Source organism: Pelophylax lessonae (assembly GCF_965119305.1).
Source record: "Pelophylax lessonae genome assembly, chromosome: 9".
Lineage (NCBI taxonomy): Eukaryota > Metazoa > Chordata > Amphibia > Anura > Ranidae > Pelophylax > Pelophylax lessonae.
Genome location: NC_138776.1, coordinates 135,679,013 through 135,700,222, shown reverse-complemented (window position 1 = coordinate 135,700,222; position 21,210 = coordinate 135,679,013). Strand labels below are relative to the sequence as shown.

General features: G+C 45.8%; 1 protein-coding gene across 1 annotated transcript in view; it reads left to right on the top strand.

The window, feature by feature from the left end:
* LOC309563136 (hexokinase-1) overlaps positions 1 to 21,210 on the top strand; it is a 103,728-nt gene that overhangs the window by 32,451 nt on the left and 50,067 nt on the right. The gene's annotated exons all lie outside the window — the stretch shown is intronic.

Sequence of the window (21,210 nt, the reverse complement as noted above, 5' to 3'; positions counted from 1 at the left end):
AACTTTGGGTGACAACTAAAATAGATTCTGTTTATGTGCGCCTGTGTCATGATGGCTTGTTCCCAGTCTGTCCCTAATATAGGACATTTTGCAGTAATTTATGGCAGTGTGCCATAGAGCTGCAAAGCTGGTATACTTACCTCCGTTTGCTCTGTGTGATCCCACACAAGGTGAAAGCAGCATTTGTTGATTCTTGGTATTGCTGTGCAATCAGAATATATTATTTGTATTATTATGATGTGTATATGTAGACTAGAAAAGCAGCAGCATACCAAATTTAAATCAAATGTGCAATTTTTTTTATTTATTTTTTTAGGCTACGTTGACATGTGGGCCTAGCGATCGCAGGCAGAATCACCGAGATTCTGCCCGCGATCCGGAAATCATTGCAAATCGCGGAACGCCTGTGCGATGCCCGTGATCTGCAATGGCACCCCAAGCGCTGTGCGATGTTGCCGCGATTTCCACCTGCCGAATCGCGGTAACATCACGCTAACAGAATTACGGGACGCATGACGCCCAAGAGCTTCTTTTGTGCGTCATGCGTCCCGCGATTCTGTTTGGGCGATGTTACCGCGATTCGGCAGGTGGAAATCGTGGCAACATCGCACAGCGTTTGGGCTGCAATTGCAAATCACGGGTATCGCACAGGCGTCCCGCGATTTGCAATGATTTCCGGATCGCGGGCAGAATCGCAGTGATTCTGCCCGCGATCCGCTACGCCCACATGTGAACGTAGCCTTAGTAATAACATACATTTCTTTCCTTTAAATCAGATAAATATTTAAATATTGCAAATGGATATTTCATATTCACCACTTGTAGCTGGCAGCCAGTGAGCTCAAAATGACTCCAAGAGGGTTATACCACCTTTCTATTGGGAGACACGGAACATCTTAATTAGTCAGTTGTACTCAGGCTTCCAGTAAGCATGCAGTATCCACTACAAGTTAAATGTCACCCTGTATTAAAGCTGAACTTCAGCCTTCCCTTCAAATCTTACAAAACGCAGGAGCCTGCGTTCACTATATCTGGTCTCCGACAGTTCGCAGAACATAGAAATGCAATCATTTTAGTAAATATAAACTGCTAAATACCTTTTCTCATCAGCAGTATATAGCAGTCTTATGACTTCTATCAGTGCCTGGCCTAGCACTGGTTAAAGCTTGTAGGAGGAGTTTTCATTCTCCCCTGATTGTCCTATGAGGCTGGAGGATCCTTGACCCTCTGTCTGGACAGTGCTGATTGGCCCTGTGCTGATCACACGCACCCACCCTAGAAAAAAGAAAAAACTCTAGCAATACACACCAAACTGAGCATGGGCAGAGTTCCCCCAGGGCTCTGTACTATCAGGAGATGGATTGGGGACTGTGGAAGAAGGGGAGGATCAGCAAAGACAGGATCAAACAGCCCTTTTACACAATGCTCAGGATTACCACTTAGGTTCCACAGTGAGTATAACATGCATTCTGTACTGCATATACAGACTGATTTTTACTGTTGTTTAATAACACTTTTAGGCTAGGTTAAAACTTGGGCAATCACAGACATCGCATGTGATTCACACCGTATAGCTGTGCAGATCACATGGGATGTCTGTGCAATGCGAATTCAGCCATACAAAATGTATGGCTGAAGTCGCATCGCATTCGCACCAACATGGTGCAGGACCCTTTGGTCTGCATTGGAAGCTGATCACATGGGTATTCACACCTATGCAATCTGATTCCTGCACCATTTGACAGTTCAAACTGCGATCTGTGAACCTATCTGGGGGTGTCATTAACTTTACATTGACACCCCCAGCGGTTGGAAGATGTCAGTGTGAACCAGTGTGTGATTCAGGTGCGATGCGGAAAACGCTGGGATTCAATGCCGGTTCCTGCAGCGCACCTGAATCACACACTGGTTCACACTGACATCTTCCAACCGCTGGGGGTGTCAATGTAAAGTTAATGACACCCCCAGATAGGTTCACAGTGTAAACTGGGACTCTTGAACAGTTGTACATCCTCCTCTCCTGTATGGAAATGTCTTACTTTAAATTTCACTGCACACTGTGATGTTTCTAAATGACAACAGTTTTTAAATACTTTTATACTGTATCCTTTTATCTAGGAAACTTCATTTTGCACTAAATTGTTTGAACGTAAATTGACAGCGCATAAGTACCTGAAATAAATAAATAAATAAAAACTTAGCAGATGCAATATTTTATAGCTTTTTTTTAAATTATTTGTATCTATACTTGCAGCTTATTTAATAAAACAGCATAAGGATTTACACAAATGGGGTTAATTCAAAATATCTAATATAAGATATGTGTTTTCTGAACATTCACTTTAATAATATTTTAATTTAGCATAATATACAGTATACAGTAAATACAGCTTTGCTCATATTAATTTTGGTTTGAATATACTGGAATGTGCACACAACTACAAGTGCCGCGCACTGTCCCGGCTGTCAGCGTATCTCCGAGTCAGAAAGGAGCCGATGATTCCTGTATAGTTCTGGCTCCATTCTGTCACAGGCGGAGTGAAATCAAATGCACTCTGCCTGTGAGGAGACCGAGAGATAAAGGAAGCATTGGCTCTGCATGCTTCCTCCAGCGCCATTCCTCATACTCCAGCGTTGGAAGTGTATCAGAAGAGCCAGCATTTCCTGCCAGCAGTACCAGCTAGCAGTAGCCGCCAGCAGTACCAGCCAGCAGTACCCACCAGCAGGTAAACCGCAGTGCATCAGAGTGAAAGCAGCCTTAGTCACCCTTCACATGATCGGTCTGTGCATTAGCACGTGTAAATTGTTGCAATATGTTTTTCAATACCTAGTTGTGTTATGTCATAATAAAATGTCATGTCCTTGTTCATACATGTATAAACAAAGACATGACATATGTGCTAGGGGTGAAACTAGCCCCCAGCACATAATTGTAAATATCCCAGCATGTGCAGTGTTTCAAATCACTAAAGTGGTCATGGTGGTTAGAGTGTTCCTTTAATACCGCTCAGAAGAAGTAAACCTCTGTATACTGATTCCATTTTGTTTAACCACTTGCCGACCGCCGCAAGTACATATACTGCGGTGGTCAGCCCCTCACAGGCAAAGTGACGTATGGGTACGTCACTAGCCTGTGAGGCTCTGGGGAGCGAGCGCACCCTGCCGGAGGCGCGCTCCCGCTAGGTCACGGAACCCCCCGCGCGTGTCCCCTGCGGACCCGATGCCCGCCGGGCACTCGGGATCGTCCGTTAGAGCGGGAGAAAGGCAGGCGGCTGATGTAAACAAGCCGCCTGTCATTCTCCCCTGTGTAAGAATAGTGATGATACGGTTCTACTATGTAGGACCGTTGATCACTGTTCCTACACCTCAAGCCACAGCCAATCACAGTTAGAATCACGCCCCTAGGGACACACACAACCCCTCCCTCTCAAAAAAAGTTAACCCCTTCACTGCCAGTGTCATTTTACAGTAACAGTGCATATGTATAGCACTGATTACTGTAGTAATGTCACTGGCAACCCCAAAAGTGTCAAAAACGTCAGTCAAGGGTCCGATCTGTCCGCCGCAATGTCGCAGTCCCGCAAAAAAAATTGCAGATCGCGCCATTACGCGTTAAAAAAAAAACAACAAAAATGATAAAAATCTTTCCCTTAGTTAGTAAACGCAATAACTTTTGTGCAAACCAATCAAAATACGCTTTTTGCGATTTTTTTTTGTTTACCAAAAATATGTAGCATAAAACAAATTGGCCTAAAATGTTAAAAAAGTTTGATTTTTACATTTTCTTTTTTTTGGGAATTTCATATAAAAAAATGTGCAAAATTGACGCACTTTTTTGTTTATAGGGCATGATCAAAAAATCGCACAGGTGATCAAATAACACCAAAAGAAAGCTCTGTTTGTGGGAAAAAAAGGACATCAAATTTGTTTAGGTACAGCGTCGCACGACCGCGCAATTGTCCCTTAAAGTCACGCAGTGCTGAATCGCAAAATAGGCCCTGGTCAGGAAGGGGGTAAAATCTTCCGGGGCTTAAGTGGTTAAATTGGTGGGAGGGGGGGATTGCCACCTCCCTGAAATTCGTTTTTGCAGGTTGGGATGTCTGTCAAGGCAAAATTTCCTCTCCTTTTTTTTTTTTTGTAATTAAAAGCCCTTTTGTGAATGACTGCCCAAGTGCCAAATCTAATTATGACACGGCATTAAGTAAAACTATACTCTTCTGTATGAAACATGAGCCAAGTTGATTTTGTCCTATACAGAGTTTACTATAACAGCTGTTCTTTATTATTCTGTATAACAGAGAAGAAAAAGTCTTCAGGTTGGCACATCTTAAGACACAAAATATTTTTTAACTTTTAAACATAAAATAGTCTTTTATGTTCTGTTTCTTTTTCAAAGTTGCATCACAGCATTTTTCTGCCCTATCATTACAGATTTATCCGTATGGATACGTATATCAGGAAGGAATGCGTCACGATATATTGCTGTATTGATATTTTGAGAACAGCCCTATTTAAAGCCCTGTTCCATGTGCCCAATTTATACTTTGATCACCTGCCCCTCCAAAGGTCTCTGCATGGCCCTGATTGTGAGTTTCAATGACCCACTTTCTCCTTCACCCATAAGTAGGCTAGAGAAAGGGCCTGTTACCCGGGAGCTAATCTCCTTTGCAGAATGCTCTATCAGGACCTGTGCTATTAACATATATGTTCTCTAAGTCTAAGTATGACAAGATAAGATATGTAAAGGGTCATGTCACAATTCTATTTCAATTCTAGATGCTGCCAGGTTTAATAACTTTTTTTTTTTTTTTTATACATCCAGGGAACCTTCTGGCATTATACCCTCTATCCCTGATTTGCCAGGTCTAACCAGATATTGTGGTTATTATAAAAGCATTGCGGAGGATGGATGCAGCGGAGGTAATGAGACTCCATGGTGTGGTAGAGAAGCTAAAGCCAGAATCTATGGTGAAAAACAATACCAATTTGGTTCCACTGCACAGAAAAAGACAGCAACAAAACCTCTATGAATAGTGCTGGGGGAAGTGAATCTATACAGCCCAGTGATGAATCATATACTTACTGTGTCCCCGTGGTGTCCTGCAATGTAGTGGCTCTCTGTGATGTCTCAATGGACGGTAATAAGTGCTGGGATGGAAACCAACGACTGGAAATTACTTTTTTTAATTAAAGTGGTTCTATAGCCTAAACATTTTTTACCTTTAGGCATTCCTTGCATTAAGGTAAAAAATGTTTAGGCAGCAGTATCCCCCCTCACCTCCCCCTACACTTACCTGAGCCCTCAATCGATCCAGCGATGTGCCCGTCTGCAGCTCTTCTCTGCCATCACTTTCTGGTCTCACTGGCTTTGCGTAGCCAATGTCAAACAAAGCCAATGACAAGGGAGCGGGGCCGAGTCCCACTGTTTGTATCTATAGACGCAGACAGAGAGGCGCAGAAGCAAGCCCACACGAGTGCCCCCATAGAAAGCCGCTTGCTCAGGTGGGCACTCGCCAAATAGGAGGAGCCAGGAGCGCTGGCGGGGGACCCGAGAAAAAAAGCATTTCATTTTAACTACTTGCCCACCGGAAGATATACCTCGCTTCATGACCAGGCAATTTTTTGCTTTTTGGCACTGCGTTTCTTTAACTGACAATTGCACGGTCATGCAACACTGTGCCCAAACTAAATTTGTATAATTTGTTTTCACAAAAATAGAGCTTATTATGGTGGTATTTGATCCACACTGAGTTTGGTTTTTTTTTTGCACTATAAATGAAAAAAAAATTTGGAAAAAATAAATATATATATATATTTTTACATTCTACAATAAAACATATCCGATAAAAAAATAAAAAAATCTAATTTCTTCATTAATTTAGGCCAAAATATATTCTGCTACATGTTTTTGGTAAAAAAATCCCGATAAGTGTATATTAATTGGTTTGCGCAAATATTATTGTGTCTACAAACTATGGGTATATGCTGGAATTTGTAGTTATTTATTTTTATACTAGTAATGATGGTGATCAGCGACTTATAGCAGGACTGCAATAGTATGGCGGGCCATCTGACGCTTACTGACACTTTTGACATTTTGTAGGAACCAGTGACACTAATACAGTGATCAATGCTAAAAAATGTGCTGTACTAATGACACTGGCTGGTAAGGGTTAACATCTAGGGCTATCAAAAGGTTAAATGCGTGCCTAACCAGTGTTTATGTGTGTACTGTGTGGCACATTTACTAAGGGATGCGGCGGTTTAAAATACCCTGCATTGCAGGGAAACAAAAACCAGCATGTCCCCACTAACAGGACAGAGCTATGTATTGTTTACATTGACAGAGCCCTGTTCTGTCTTCCTCCTTACTAGCCAATGATTGACTGCCCACATCGGCTGATTGGCTTGAAGGTTTTTCGCGGCCCCTTCCCGGAAGTGCTGGATCATGTATCTAGTGTGTGATCCAGTGTGATCCAGTGCAGGAGAGCCGCTTTGCTGCCGTACTCCTTCATGAGGTGTCACTGATTTGGACACTTGAGACAATCGATTGGTACTCTGTTATTTTCACATGAATAGAAAGAAAAGGGGGTTCGAAATAACCCCCTTTTCTATATGGGATAGTGACAGGTAAGGAGTTTCGTGACAGGGAAACAACTTTGGCGGGCTTAGTGAGGAAGATTAGATGTTGCTAGGGGGAGACAGGGTCCCTAGCTTGTGGTTGGCTGAATGAGCCCCTATCAGTAAGCCTGACGTGTAGCTGGGGAGATTAGGTGAGGTACCTGGTAATCTTCCCGCCTTCAGAGCCTGTTCCAGCCCTATTTAAGGGGGCTCTCAAGTGACTGAGCCCTTATCAACACGGATTGCGCGGTTCCCCCCCCCTCCCTTTGGTTTTGTCGCGGCCAGTATATTATTTGTTGGGTCACCTTTGTTCTTGCAAAGGGGGACTATATTTTTTCTTGTGAATGGTATGACATTTGATGATAATATGGATAATTTTATTGATTATAATTTATTGTTTAAACCTGGGCCGTAGTGGCCGGGTTTATTTTCATTGTTTGAAATGTTTTGAAAAAAGGTTTAAGTGTTTTATTAACCACTTAAGCCCCGGAAGATTTTACCCCCTTCCTGACCAGGGCTTTTTTTGCGATTCGGCACTGCGTGACTTTAACGGACAATTGTGCGGTCGTGCGACGCTGTACCTAAACGAATTTGACGTCCTTTTTTTCCCACAAACAGAACTTTCTTTTGGTGGTATTTGATCACCTGTGCGATTTTTACTTTTTTGCGCTATAAACAAAAAAAGAGCGTCAATTTTGCAAAAATAACAATATTTTTCACATTTTTTTTTATATGAAATTCCCAGAAAAAAAAATGTAAAAATCAAATTTTTTTAACATTTTTGGCCAATTTGTTTTATGCTACATATGTTTGGTAAAAAAAAATCGCAAAAAGCGTATTTTGCTTGGTTTGCGCAAAAGTTATTGCATTTACTAACTAAGGGAAAGATTTTTGTTGTTGTTTTTTTTTTAACGCATAATGGCGGCCATCTGCAATTTCTTTTGCGGTACTGCGACATTTCGGCGGACAGATCGGACCCTTGACTGACATTTTTGACACTTTTGGGGTTACCAGTGACATTACTGCAGTAATCAGTGCTATACATATGCACTGTTACTGCAAAATGACACTGGCAGGGAAGGGGTTAACTTTATTGGGGAAGGTGGGGTTAAGTGTGTCCCTAGGGGTGTGCTTCTAACTGTGATTGGACATGGCTACTGGTGTAGGAACAGTGATCAACGGTCCTACCTAGTAGAACCGTATGATCACCATTCCTACACAGGGGAGAATGACAGGCGGCTTGTTTACATCAGCCGCCTGCCTTTCTCCCTCTGCTCAGACGATCGCCGAGTGACCGGCGGACATCGGGTCCGTCGGTCACACGCACGGAATTGCTAGGGAACGAGCCGGGGCGAGAGCGCGCCTCTGCGGGAGCGCGCTCGCCTGCTATTGGCTCCCAAGCAAGTGACAGGCTAGTGACGTATATACACGTCACTTTGCCTGGCCGGGGCTGACCGCCGCCGTATATAGTCGTGCGGCGGTCGGCAACCAGTTACAGCAAATAATAAACGGCCGTTGCCTTTTTAAATCCATCAGCTATGTGTGGAGTGTCATCTTTTTAGATAAGTTTAGAGTTTAAGAAAATCCTGTCTACTGTCCCATACAATAGCCACCAGGGGAGATTCCTCCATCCACACTGTTGAGGCTCCGTTCACATACATGCGTATCGGATCCTGGCAATTTTGCCCATGATCTGATATGCCAGTAATGTGAACGGAGCCTTAGCAATGAAGCAAGAAACTATTGATTAAAATCTAAGCCTGCATTCACACCTAAGAAGAGATTTTGAGGCAATTTTCAGGCATACTACAGTCTATAGGCTTATTACTGCCATTTTTGCACACATATATCAAGCTTTAAGAGTTTGTTTCCTGGGCTGGCCAAAAGGAGTAGAGCAGTTCTAGAGGAGGAGAGGAGCTCTTCCGGTGTAAAAAAGAGCATAAAACATGCATAACACGCATTTACTGTACGCACATGTGCTCCCATTGAATTCAGTGGGACCAAAAACGCCTGAATTCACTAAATTAAAAATCATATGCACTTTTTTGAGCATAGAGCAGGCATGTCTTAAGTCCGGCCCGCGGGCCAAATGCGGCCCCTGGGCTGCTTTAAAAGGGCCCCACAGGTAATTTGGAAAAATACATTGGCATCATTCATGACTTTTTTTGCTGCCATCATTAATCATCATCGGTGGAATCATATAGCGCTTATATATGGTTAACCCTTGTGTGACTGATTAGGGAGCACGCATGCTCCGGATTGAGATGAATACATTGTAAAATCTCAGTTAACGTCAGTTGGTCTAAATCAGTTATCAATATATTTGAACACAACATGTATACTTGGTGTTATGTTCCTGTTCATATTTTTTTTTTACTTAAAAGTTGACAGACAACCTTTATTACCAATAATATGTAATGTACTTTACAATGTTCCTGACATATATTTCAGCTTCCTGGATTTTTTTTTCCATCTGGCCTTCAGATATGAAAGGCAGAGCGATTTAACATCCGTTTAGATTTGTCATCCATGTAATGAAAGGAAAAGTATGCAATAAACTTTGCATAAAATAGTTTGTTTGTATTTAATTTGAATGGTCCAAAGAATGTCAGGTAAAATGGTCGGCGCTCACGCATGTTCACTTCATCAAATCTGGCCCTCTTTGAAAAAAGTTTGGACACCCCTGGCATAGAGTGACTGAGCATTCAAGTCTGAACAGAGACAATTAGAAAGATTCTGCGTAGTCAGGCCTAGTCAGGCGTAGTGAAAAAAGTAGAGCGTGTGAATGCTTAGAAAAGCATTGAAGCCAAAACATGACAGGACTGCCAGACAATTAGCATTCCCAGAAGACGGGGTCAGGAATGGCAGCCTATATATATGTCTGTCATGACAGGCTTTACCAGACGGCAGTTGAGATGCCGAAGTCTATAGCATGTGGTATGAGATATCACTGCTCAGTTCTCTGAGTGGCTTGTGTATCTCTGAGGGGGGTTACATGCCTTTACACTGCCGAGGGGAACAGTGTGTTTAAAACCTTGAAAGGTTCCCTAGGTTACTGATCTTTGAAGGAGAAACAGGATGCTTTTCTGTTGGGAACAAGCTGTTACCCTGACAGCAAAGGGCACAGCCTCTGAAAAATGATAAGCCTGTGCTTTGACAAATACAATATCCTAAAGGTCATGCCTATATGTACTTCTAAAAAGGGCGTCACATATTTAGACTCATCTCTTCTGTGGTAATTGTGCAATAGTCTCAGCTGAAGTCTGCAGTATGGTTGTCAGAGGTCACCTAGTCAGAGGCAGGTCAAAGTGATTTATATTGATTAGAAAAACACACATCTCAAATTCCCAGTGTTGTAATATCAGTATAGTCCGACCTTCCTTTTGGGTCTTCTTAGGCCTCATTCAGATGGACGCGGACACCCCTAGCCCATGTCTATGTGGCTTCAGCTGCCAGGTGCTGCATGCAGGCAACCCACTCTTGTCTATTGGGATGTAACGGCCGCACGGGCTGCTAATCCCAACATGGCAGCCATGCAGGTGTGGGTGAGCAGCCACAAACGCAGACTGTCTGAGTTTGGGGCCACTTACTCGGAGCTGCAGGGCCCATCTGAATGAGGCCTTATATTTATAATATTCCTAATACTGTTGTTTCCCCAGATTTTTTGCCCCATTGAGGAAATCCAAGCACTTCCCATACAAACTGGGTCTAACTATTTGTTAAAGTTCTTAGCCCAGCACTTGAACTTTATAGCTTTCAGTGCTGCTGGCTCCTGCTCCCTTAGGCGGAATTCTCACTATGGGGTTTATTTACTAAAGCTGGAGAGTGCAAAATCACTTCTACATAAAAACGAATTACTAAACTACCGCTCAGGTCACAATCAGAGCTCAGAGGAACTCTTATCATTATGCATTTAGGGGGAATATACATCTATAACTCAACCTCTTGCTGCCTGCATAACCCACGTTGGCTCTAACGACCACATGCGGCACATTTTGCGCCGCTGGGTGGCTGATGGTTCTGAGCTGGTAGTACACTCACTGTACGCTCCCAGCACAGAGACCGAGCTTTGAAAAGACAGCTCTTGATCCCGTTACTGGTCGGTAGCTAGCTCCCAATCATGTGACCACTCCACTGTAACATCCAATCATTTGATCGGCCGATCTTTCCCACCTCAGCATTTAAAGGGATGCCGAGGCAAGAGGAAAATGGTTAAAGTACTATTCCCTAAACCCTCAGTGTTTTTTTTTTTACCATAACACTTTGAGCACAATAAAATTAACATACCCCAGTAAACTATTTGTTAAAGTTCTTAGCCCAGGCCCAGCACTTGAACTTTTTAGCATTCAGTGCTGCTGGCTCCTGCTCACACTATGGGGTTTATTTACTAAAGCTGGAGAGTGCAAAATCACTTCTGCATAAAAAAACAATCAGCTTTCAGGTTTTATTGCCAAAGCTTAATTGAACAAGCTGAGGTTAGAAGCTGATTGGTTTCAGTGCAGAAATTAGCCTGATTTTGTACTGTCCAGCTATGTGTGGTGACAGGCGTTTTACTGCATTGTAAAACATCTGTCACCGCAAGGATACACAAGATAAAATGTTTCCTGTGTCCCGTTCACACTGCAATGCAGACATGCTGCGTTTTATCGCATGGCACTGTACAGAAATGCAGCACATCGCACTGCTGTACATTGCCATGAATGAAGTGTTAGTTTTGTACACTTCACATAAAGTTTGAGCAAAACATAAAAAAAAAGGGGGAGCCATGTGATACATTGATCCCTAACACAGCCGGTGTTCCGTGAAAAAACCATACCCGTGAGAAAACCATACCCTCGTCACTTCCGGAGGGTATGGATTTCTCACGGCAGTGTGTTTAATGTTATACTTGCCGCCGTTACATTAAAACAGCTCCTCTGCACTATGAGTGATCTCCGCTCCTCACCCTGTCACTTCACTGATCTGGGGTAATAAATATAAAAACGGATCACGGAGCCGACATTTACATCTCATACACCCGCCGCCGCTTTCATATTTATTAGCCCACATCAGGAAAGTTACAAGGATAGGAGCGGAGATGTCTCATAGTGCAGCCGCGCTGTTTTATGTAACCGCCGCAAGTTTAACATTACTTTCACTACCGTAATTATTTCATACCTTCTGAGCATGCGCACTTGTCATCTTCTCTGCTCTTCCATGATGTTTCCGGCTCTCTGAGCATGCGCAGTCCGTCGCTGCTCAGCTGTTTCTCACAGGAAGTGACGACGGTATGGTTTCTTCACGGGGTATGGTTTTTTAACGTTACACCGGCAACAGACAGCTGCTGGAGCAGTAAAGCATTCCATCAGCTGTCCATTGTAGTGTGAACCTGGCCTGAGTCCTGCTGCCCCGGACTTCTGGTCTTCTCAGGAAAAGTTTAAAGATGGGAAGAGAAGGGGATTGTATTGTGTTCCAAGTTGTCATATATTTTGTCATTGTCACGTTAAGTAGTATGACCATAAAACATTAAAGCAGTTGTAAACCGTTGGTTGTTTTTTATTTTTTTTAACCTGCAAGTTAAAGGCATAATATGCTAGTATGCACTGGTTCAAATCATTGGGTGAAAGGGGGTTATCGTGTTGGGTTGTTTTTCAGGGGTTGGGCTTGGCCCCTTAGTTCCAGTGAAGGGAACTCTTAAGGCGTCAGCATACCAAAACGCAACATTTTGGGAACAGTTTGGGGATGGCCCCCTCCTGTTCCAACATGACTGCACACAGTGCACAAAGCAAGGTTCATTAAGAATCTGGTCCCAGGTTTGGAGAATCCATCCCTCCTTAGTCTCTGCAAAGTCTCTGGATTCCAGGTCCCAAACCAGGTTTTATCACTGACTGATGTCCCCAGTGCCCAGCTTCAGGGAAAAGGAGAGAGTGCCAACAATGGCTGGAGTGCTCAGGCGGTGACATCACCCATAGCCTTACTATGGGGCATCCATTGTCAGCTGTCCATCTTTTCTCCTGAAGCTGCTGCTGGGGGTTGATGACTCGACCGAACTGGAGCGCCATGAGAATATAAGCATCTTCCTTCTACATGGTAGTTAGAATAGGGGGTGGGAGATGTTTTTAGATAGGTCTAGACTGGAATTCCACTTTAAAAACAGTAAATTTAACAGAAATAAAAGATCTATAGGTAAGGAATCATTCATAAATAATTGTGTTGTTTTTTTTTTTTTCATATCAAGACATTTTTTGTATCCCAAGTGTATTGGCATAGCCTTTAAATACATTTAGTTGAGTTTCACAGGAATGTCCTGATATAAATAAAAATACAATTAATTATCCCTCTCTGTTAAGTCTTTTATTAACCTAAATTTAATTTTTTTAAATGTCATTTTCCTGCCTCTATTTTTTACATCTCATTGATACATCTCATTGAGAAATTTCTTGGCTATGATCTCACAAAATCATGGGCACAATTCTCACTTCTCCGCCCTTCCGCTACATAACGCAGCCATTCAAAGTGTATTCCATTCACTTTTCAGAGAAAAGAGGTACAATTGTTGATAAAAATGCTCTTAACTCATCAGCTTTTGAAGCCTCTTTTTTACATCTTGAAACCCAACCTGCTGTTTCTAAACCTCCGTGGAACAATCAGAGAATACCATTATTTTAAAGGTATTCAAACTTATATATTAAAGTGGTTGTAAAAGGCATTATCTACATTAAGGTAAAAAACAGAGGCGTATTTAGAACCTTCAGGGTCCCAGTGCAAGAAACCATGAAGGGCTCCCCGGACCCCTGGCCGGGGCCCTTCCCTTCAAACCTGGGGCTCTTCCCTCTGATCCTGGGCAGTATACTCTTGTTGCGGGGCCCTTTATTACAGTCCCGCATTGGGACCCTTTCACAAGTTCTGCAGTGGGCCCCCTTCCTGCCATCTTGCGGCCTCCCCACGGTGGTAGAATGCCAGGGCCCGGTGTGACCTTTGCGATCCTGGAAGTTTACCCACTGGTGTCAGTAGTTTTTATTTTTTAATATTTTAGTTGTATTATTTTTTATAATTTTTTTTTTTTTTAAATGTCACTGACTATGACTCTGTCCTTTCAGAAAAGGAAGGAGCTGGTAAATTACATATTTACCGACCCCTTACTGGTTCTCTATTGTGACACATCCCCTGCAGCAGCCAGCAGGAGAGGGGAGGGAGGAAGCCGGCAGCACAGTAGGGGAAGGGGGGGGGACAGGGGAGCGCACAGGGGCCCAGAGACAGCAGAACACAAGTGAACTGGATAGGAGGAGCAGCAGGGGCAGCATACAGAGGAACCAATCTCCTCCATTTTCCTCCTGCAGCTACAGGAGGAAAAGACAGGACAGTGATTTCTCTACATGCTGCCCCCACCGTCCCTCCTATCCAGTTGTACAGGGGAGCCACACAGGCCCCCTGGAGCATAGGGCCCAGTTGGAATTGCAACCTCTGCAACCCCTGTAGTTATGCCCCCGGTAAAAAACGTTTTAAAATTTGGTCCTTCCCCTACACACTTACCTAAACTCAATCTCGATCCAGCCCTGTGCCCATCTCCAGCAGCTCTTCTCCCTTCTCTCTCTTCTAACAGGAGACTCGGCAGCAGCGGTAATCATTGGCTTCTGCTGCTGTTAGTCAAAGCCTATGAGGAGGGAAGGAGGAGCACACAGCCTGGCTCAGGATCGAACCCGCACGAGTGCCCTCATAGCAAGTAGCTTTTTATAGAGATAATTGGAGAAGAGGAAGAGCCAAGAGCACTGGTGGGGGACCACTCTGTGCAAAACAATCAGCAGGAAGTATAACATGTTGTTTTTTTGTTTTAAAAATAAGCCTTTACAATCAATTTTTTCCTGGCAGTTAAAAGGCTAGAATTGGTCAAAGGGGTTTTCCAGGAGGGAGAGGGTGGGCAGGGACGCAGTGTGCCTGTTCAAAAGCAATGATAGGTGACATGGCATTATTACCCATGGTATCATATAGGAATGGCTTGGGTTTGAATCCAAACTCAATCTGAGTTAAGTTCGCCCAAACTTGTGGGATACTGCCATATGATCACATCAACACTGGCCCAATAATCTGTGTTTGGGGAGATTCCCTGCACTGCAGCTGCATGTAACAATGGGGCAGGAATGCTTGTGACATCATTGACTTAGTATTAGGACATTGTCAAAGTCAAATACACTTCTCAAAGGAACACTTTTTAATTAAGAGTATAGCATCAAGTCAATTAAACTCCTGGGATATTGATCTGGTCAGTTAAGTAGCAGAGGGGGTTGGTAGTCAGTTTCAGCTGCTTCGGTGTTATTGAAATTTAAAACGGGTGCAATAATTGGGCAACAATGAGACAACCTCAAAAACAGGAACAGGGGGAGGCAAATGACATTTTCTTCCTTGCTCATGTTTTCTGACTGTTTTTTCACTACTTTTGCATTTGGATAGGATCAGTGTCACTACTGGAAGCATGAGGCGATATCTGGACCCTAAAGGGTTGCTCAGGCAGTCCAACTCCTCCAGGATAGCACATCAATACATACCATTGCCAAAAAGTTAGCTGTGTCTCAGCACAGTCTCAAGAGCACGGAGGAGATTCCAGGAGACAGGCAGTTATTCTAGGAGAGCTGGACAGGACCGTAAAAGGTCCTTAAGCCATCAGCAGGACTGGAATCTGCTTCTTTGTGCAAGAAGGAACAGGATGAGCACTGCCATAGCCCTAAAAAATCACCTCCAGCAGGCCACTGATGTGAATGTCTCTGATCAAACAATCAGAAAAAAGTCCTCTAAAGGGGCAATGTGCTCACTGCCCGGCACCATGGAGCTTGATTGGCATTTGCCATTGAACACCAGAATTGGGAGGTCCGCCACTGGCTCACTGTGCTTTTCACAGATGAGAGCAGGTTCACCCTGAGCACATGTGACAGACAAGAAAGGGTCCAGAGAAGCCGTGGAGAATGTTATGCTGCATATAACATCATTCAGCATGACCAGTTTGGTGGTGGGTCAGTGATGATCTGGGGAGGCATATCCATGGAGGGATGCACAGACCTCTACAGGCTAGAAAATGGCACCCTGACTGCCATTTGGTATCAGGATGAAATCCTTGGACCCATTATCAGATCCTACGCTGGTGCAGAGGGTCCTGGGTTCCTCCTGATGCATGACTATGCCCGGCCTCATGTGGCGAGAGTATGCAACAAGCTCCTGGAGAATGAAGGAATTGATACCAGTGAAAGGCCCCCACGCTCGCCTGACCTAAATCCAATAGAACACCTCTGGGACATTATGTTTCAGTCCATCCGATGCTGCCAGGTTGCACCTCATTCTGTTCAGGAGCTCAGCGATGCCCTGGTCCAGATCAGGGAGGAAATACCCCAGGACACCATCCGTCGTCTCATTAGGGCATGCCAGGGTGTTGTCAGGCATGCATACAAGCATGTGGGGGCCATATAAACTACTGAGTACCATTTTGAGTTCCTGCAATGAAATTTCATCAAAATGAACTAGCCGGCTGCATCATTTTTTCACTTAGATTTTTGGGGTGTCTTTGAATTCAGCCCTCTGTAGGTTAATATTTTTCATTTCCATCAAACAATGTATAATCCTTTCATTCCTAACACATTACCCAGTCCATATTAGTATAGATATCCAGCATGAAATTTTTCGCCATTGAGATCTGATGTGTTTTCAAAGTGTTCCTTTAATTTTTTGGAGCAGTGTATGTCACAGGCATCCCAACCCCCTTTGTATACAATCAGTTGTGGGGGGTTGGATTTTCATGCCTGCCGAGTAACCATTTTTCAAATGAGGTAGCATTAGAGCCCTTATTTACTTAGGGGCACCAACTATCCTCACGTTATTGCTACTCAGCCTGTTTTTCAAGACCTTCTGTTTCAGAGAGAGTAGCAGTACACTGAAACAGGGCTACTAGTTTGGACTAGTTACTGTTGTGGCTATGGAACAGGAAGTGAAGGAAAATCTCCCTAATGGGACACAGATGGAAAAAATAAAAAACTAACAGAAGTTATTTCTCCCCCCAAAATTAAAAAACAAAAAGTTTGGCTTTAAATCTCCTTGAACCCAAGCAAACCTTTGAACCCATTGAGATAGATGTTCATCATCCAACCTTGCAAATAAGGCCTGGTGGGTGACACCATGTTTTACCGCACCAGGTGACACCAACCCTAGTGACGCCACTAGGGTTGGTGTCGCCCACATCGAATCTTTACTGATGTGCACATAAGGAGGTCTTTGCAGGTCCATGCGGCCAGCCGCCTGTTTTTGCCAGGGTGAATGATGAACATCTATCTCAACAGATTAAAAGTTTGTATTGGAATAAGAAGAACCAAAAAGTAAAGCCAAACTTCTTTTTTTTCTCCATTTTGGATAGAGTATCCGAGGCCTTAGGGCTGTTAGGAAATTATTTTATGTCTGAGAACCACAGTGACACATGCAGAAACTTCTGGGCTGACCATAGGCGTGTCGGCACATCCTAATTACTCTGTGTAGGGCCGACTCCCCCTACTGCCCGGGGCCCCCCCCCCGTGTTGCCCCCCCCCCCTCCTCTTCTCTTTTCTTTTTTTTTTTTTTTTTTTTTCAAATTTCTTTATTAAACACGTAATAAGCATACAACGTATAAATGATAAACATAGAAGTCCAGACTATAACATAGAATACATTCGAGTCAATGATCCGTACAGCATAAACACACTACAGAGAAGTTCAAGTCAAAATTCACAGCAAAGGCACTGTAGCCATAAGTGTTATAGCAATCTCTAGCCACAGGGAGCCTGGGGCCTGGTTCATGTCAATAGCTACAGGAAAATGTGAATGATGAATACAGTGGTATCCGGATCAACAAACCTCATGGGACCCGAAAAATGAGGATGTTCAGAAAAATAACCATCAAAAAGAAGGGGGTGTAAAAGAAAACGAAAAAACCTGGACCACGACGGGCAAAGTTGAGGAAAAAACATGTGGGGGGGGGGGGTAGTCAAGGGGAGGGTAAACAACAGCTGGGTAGGGGGGAAGAGGGATGTCAGAGGGGGGTGAAAAGAAGGGGAGCAGTGACGGATGACAGCAAGTCGGTCATGAGACCAAGGACAAGTATAAAACGCTGATCCAAAAGGGGGGGAAGCAAGGAGAGCCCATCCCGTGCGGGCGGTCCCGACGCCAGTCATACCGCAGGGGAACCAGGGACTCCACTCAGAGCCAATCCCTCAGGGGAAAGGATGAAGGCATTCCAGCATGCCCAGGTTTGGGTGTATCTCTCCCTCCGCCGTGAGCACCAAATCTTCCAGGTCATTGAGCCATTTGACTCTACGGAGCCACAGTGAGATCGTAGGTGGGGAAGTGCTCTTCCAACAGAGGGCGACACATGATTTAGCTGCATCCGCAAGGTGCCTGAGCACAGATTTTTTATATCGCTTAGGGGCAATGCCCGTGCAGTGTAGTAGGAAGAAGGCCGGGTCATCCGGGATGACCCGGTCAGTCATCATTTGGGCGATCCTTCGCACCTCCATCCAGAACCCCCGAATCAGTGGACAGTACCAGAAGATGTGAGACAGGGTACCTTTCTCTCGCAGGCACCGCCAGCATCTGTCCGATGAGTCCGGGAAAACGCGGTGCAGCTTCTCCGGAGAGTAATACCAGTGCACGAGTATCTTGTAGTTACATTCTTGAATACGGGTGCAGATGATTTTAGAGCAAAACGGGTGATATTGCTTCTCTCTGGAGCTGAAAACATTCTCTGCAGCTCCCTCTACCACTTACAAATTCCCGGAAGGACGAAGTCCTCGGGCGGGGCGGAAAGGAGAGCATACAGCTGGGAAAGGGTGTGGGGCATAGCACCATGCGTATCCAGCAGTTGTTCCAGCGAGGTCTGGTCCCTCCCGAACTCCAACGGAGGACCCAGGCTCCTGAGAAAGTGGATGAGCTGCAGCGCCTGCCACCGGGACAGGCGGAAACCTCCCGTCTGCGAGGTCAGCTGCGAGAGAGATACCCAACCATTTCCCTCCCGAAAGTGCGATGCCTGGAAGCGGCCCTCCGTGACAAGATCCGCAAACCTGTCCCCCGCACACCCCGAAGGGAACTTCGGGTTCCCCAAAACCGGGAATAGCGGAGAATGTCCATCCGAGAGGTTCTTACTAGTCACCACCGAGGCACACGTCCGCAACGTCGGGCCAATGGTAGGGTGACGCCTGACCTCCGCCGGTAGGTCCCGCAAAATCAAGGGGGCCCTAGGAAGGCAGATTGAAAAGAGGGATCCCTCTAAACTTACCCACTGTTTCAATTCGGCGTGGCGCGCCCAGTCAATCCATCTCGTCATAAGGGCGGCCTGGTGGTAACGACGGACGTCAGGAAGAGCTACGCAACCATGATGTTTGGGCAAAACTAGCAGGCGACGGGCCAACCGCGGTCTCCCCCCAGCCCAGACAAATCGTGTGAAGGCAGAATCGACCTGTCTGAAGAAGGAGGTCGGGATGCTCACCGGGAGAGCTTGGAACAGATAGAGAAGCTTCGGTAGAACCGACATTTTCAAGATATTGCACCGTCCAAACCACGAGTGCAAGCCCCTCGTCCATTTATCAAGCAGAGAGCGGATCGTCGAGAGAAGTGGCGGAAAGTTCAGTTTGTATAAGTCCGCCGGGTCTGGAGATAGCCATGTGCCCAGATACCGAAGACCAGCCGTGGCCCATCGGAACGGGAAGTCAAGTGCGAGCAAATCCCGCAGTGCAGCAGGGAGGGCCACCCCCATGATCTCCGACTTGGAGAAGTTTATCTTCAAGTTAGACAGCAACCCAAACGCTTCAAACTCCTTCATGAGGCAGGGTAGGGAGATCAAAGGTTGAGAGAGTGTAAAGAGAAGGTCATCTGCGTAGGCAGACACCTTGAAGGCGTTGCCTCCTGCCCGGATTCCGGAGATATTCGGGTTCAAACGAACCCTCGCCAGAAAGGGCTCCAGGGATAGAGCAAAGAGCAAAGGCGAGAGGGGGCAACCCTGACGGGTACCGTTAAAAATACATCCAGGCCAACATCTGACGACCGAAACCGAATCGCCGAAGCACTTCGAACATGTAGGGCCAACTGACCCTATCAAAGGCCTTTTCGGCGTCGGTGCTCAGAAAGATAGAAGGGACCTTACCGGCCCGCGCTTGGTGGATTAAGTCAATGACCTTAGTCGTATTGTCCCTCGCCTCTCGGGAGGAAACAAAGCCCACCTGGTCCCAATGCACCAGATCAGTAAGATGGGATTGAAGGCGGAGGGCCAAAAGTTTCGTGAAAAACTTTAGGTCAGCATTGAGGAGCGAAATCGGGCGGTAACTGCCGCACGCCGAGGGATCCTTTCCCTCCTTGGGGATGACCGAGATGTGGGCGCTCAGCGTTTCATCACGGAACCCGCAGGTACGACCCACCACGTTGAAGAGGCGCAGTAAAGGGGGGGCCAGCAGGGCTTGCAGGGTCAGGTAGTAGGAGACCGTAAAGCCGTCCGGTCCCGGGGCCTTACCCTTTTTTGCCGAGGAGATCACCGCCGCCAATTCCTCCTGGGTGAAGGGGGAGTCAAGGGCCTCCCGATCCGGCGAGGATAGTCGTGGCAACGCGATCTCATCCAGATAGGAGGAGAGGGGGAGAAGATGCGAAGGCGGTTGTGGGATGCCATAGAGACGGGCGTAGAAAGCCCCAAAGGACTGTGCAATATCCTTAGGCAAATGTACCTTGTTGCCATCAGCATCAACCAGGTACGGAACATATGAGGCTGCCTGTCGTTCCCGAAGGGATCGGGCCAGGACCTTCCCGCACTTGTCTCCGGCTTCGTAGAAGATCTTCCCACAGCGTTGGAGTGCCGCTTTGGCTCGGTAGCGTAGGAGATCCGCTATCTGATCCCGGAGGCGCGTCAGTGCCGCCCCTTCGGTCGGGTCGAGGCTCCGTTTGTGACGGTCCTCAAGGAGTACCACCTCCGCGAGTAGCGAGTTGAGTTTGGCCTCTCTCTCCCTTTTAAGGCGCGATCCGTGGCGGATGAGGACCCCCCGGATCACCGCCTTGTGAGCTTCCCAGATCACCCCCGGGTCACTATCCTGATCCGAGTTTGTCTGGAAGTATAATCGCAGTTGTTGTGTGACGTCTGCCAGTACCTCCGGCACCTGGAGGAGACTCTTGTTCAGCCTCCAGTGCCAATCGGAGGCCCTGGCAGTGCCACTAAGGTTGACCGTCAGGGTCACCGGGGCATGATCCGACCAAGTAATAGATCCCACTTTTACCCCCACGACAGACTGAAGGAGCCTGTGGGGCAGCAGGAAGAGGTCGATACGGGAATACCCCTGGTGGGGTGCCGAGAAGAATGTGTAATCTCGTTCACCCGCATGCAGGATACGGCACACATCCACCAGTTGGAGGTCATGCAACAGCGTTTGGACCTGCCGCCGGATGCCACGGGGCACCGAAGAGACGCCCGCGGAGGTATCCAAAGACGGATCCAGCAGGATATTACAGTCCCCGCCCACGATGAGTCTGCCCTCCGCAAAGTCTACCAAAGCAGTCAGTGTCTTACGGAGGAAGACCTCCTGATGAGCATTCGGGGCATAAATTGTGGCCAGTGTGATCTTAACT